This window comes from Equus przewalskii, chromosome 25, assembly GCF_037783145.1.
Source record: "Equus przewalskii isolate Varuska chromosome 25, EquPr2, whole genome shotgun sequence".
Classification (NCBI taxonomy): domain Eukaryota; kingdom Metazoa; phylum Chordata; class Mammalia; order Perissodactyla; family Equidae; genus Equus; species Equus przewalskii.
In genome coordinates, this window is record NC_091855.1 from 28,204,751 (window position 1) to 28,206,850 (window position 2,100).

The following is a 2,100-nucleotide window of genomic DNA, read 5'->3' on the forward strand; positions in this document are numbered from 1 at the left end:
ATGTTTTTAGTATATTGACTTTATAAGGATTATTATAAATTCTATTGGTTTGACATGATATTTAAAAGTCACATTCAAGATATATTTCTTGGGATTAATTTTAACCACGTCTATAAGGACAAACCTCTCCTTCTAAAGTTTATATCACTGTTGCAGATCTGAGGTTCAGATGATTTTGTATATTAATGTCCTGAAATACATGTGCTCCGGATCTTAGAAATCACATACACTGTTTTTTTTTTTTTAATAATTTCCTAATGTAAACTATGGCTAAAACAATAAGCTGTGAAACTTGACTCTTTTAGAAATAATGTTACTCCTTCAAGAAACGAAATTTCTTTCAGCATAATTATAATTTGTGGATATTGTATATTTATAAAAGTCTGTTGATTGATAATTTTTCACTTGGATTTAACTCAGCATCTTGCTCTTACACTTTACCCTCTGTGTATGTCTTTTAAACAAGTGACCTTATAATTAAAGAAGCTACTATATATGAATGACATTAAATTGGCATTTCATAACCCACCTGTTACAATCTATATATACACTCTGGCTTCTTTATTTAGAACAGTTATTTATTTATTACAAACACATCTTTTGGTTCCTAAAGTCATTATGAAAATAAAGGACATCGTGTTCCTGGCGTTTAAAACAAGATTCAGTTGTTCAGTGGCAGCTTCAGCTTCAGGGAGGGAACGGAGGGAGCAACAGCAGAGTTCAGCAGCACCTCCTCCTCAATAAGGAAGCACTTGACTCTGCTCCATGCCCAGTATTACAACTGCGAGGGTTTCACTTTTCCTGGTAGCCTGAAGGAAATAGAAATTATAGGTGAACTTTTCATGGCTTGGCTTTTAATTTTGCCTCAGTTTTGAAAAGGGCTTTCATTCATTCCTTCAGTCAATCAATTATCCACTGCAGGCTAATTGTATCTGCATGCCAGGCATTATGTTTGATTCTGGGAAATACCAGTAACCTGACCCAATGATCTCAAGGCAAGTTCAGACAACAGCCCCACCTCTAGTCTAGCCATACTCTGGCCATGCTTTTAAAATGATTTGCAGCTACCACCCATGCTAAGCTTTCAACAGCCCTGATGTTTCTTCTTTTTCTCCTTTATGTGTCTCCAAAATGTCTGATGGTTCTTCAAGGCAAGTCCTTTTCTGGAAATTTCACAGTCTTCATCCCCTGAAGCCTCGGAGCATATTAGCACTTCTTTTCTCTCTGCTCCGTAGACCCTGCCTGCACCAGCGATAGAACACTTACCACATTGTTTTGTAGCATTCTGTTTAACGTCTGTCTCCCCCATGAGCCAGTAAACAACTGAAGACCAGTATTTTCTCTCTGACCGTTGACGTATGACGAAAGCCTGTCTCAGACTTGGGCAGAGCATATGTTGGAAGGAAGGAAAGAAATGGAGTGAAATGGAATGAAATAGACATCCTTGGCAAGAGAGCCCGTGGAGTCTCCTTGTCAGCCTCCTATGATGGAGTTTCATTTTCTCCAGGATGTGTACGTTGGGAGTGAGGGTGGGAGACGTAGCTGTCTAAATATTAGATTCAAACACTTTCTAATAATTTATTTTAATCCCTTGTTTATAAAAGCTAAAGCATAGTGCTTTGTCATTAAAGATATAAACAAAGCAAAACAAAACAAAAATACGTCACCAACAATCACGGCTCAACACCCGGCATGTGAAACTTTGGCAGAGACAATTTCCCAGCGGAGGCTCAGAGCCGAGCCCACTACAGCCTCCTGAGGTCGTCATTTGCTGATCTCAGTTAAAGGGAACACAGGGGATGATCTATTGCCTGGCTGCCACATGGTGCTCTTTCAACCTGGTATCTGTCAAGATCGGAAGAAGATAATGCCACTTTACATCATTTACAGTGAGACTGCAGCAGCAGGAAGCAGGCAGGTTGAAAGTGCACAGCTCACATTGCTTCCTTGAGGCTCTCCCATCCTCAGAAACAATGCATATTTCTCTGAAGATTAGCTGGTTGAATGGCAAAAGAATCACATACACACACACATCCCTAAGAGAGCAAAGCAAAGACAGAGAAAAAGAGATGAAAAGTCCTCTGCAGTAAGACTGAAACT

At 39.3% G+C, this 2,100-nt stretch overlaps 1 long non-coding RNA gene across 1 annotated transcript; it reads right to left on the minus strand.

Moving 5' to 3' along the window:
* Nucleotides 1-359: 359 nt before the first annotated feature.
* On the minus strand, nucleotides 360-1,807 carry LOC139079276 (uncharacterized). Its single transcript, XR_011532740.1, has 3 exons — nucleotides 1,668-1,807; nucleotides 1,267-1,379; nucleotides 360-809 (listed from the first exon to the last, which is right to left on the minus strand). It is a non-coding gene; the product is annotated as an uncharacterized lncRNA (long non-coding RNA).
* Between the last annotated feature and the right edge of the window lie 293 nt (nucleotides 1,808-2,100).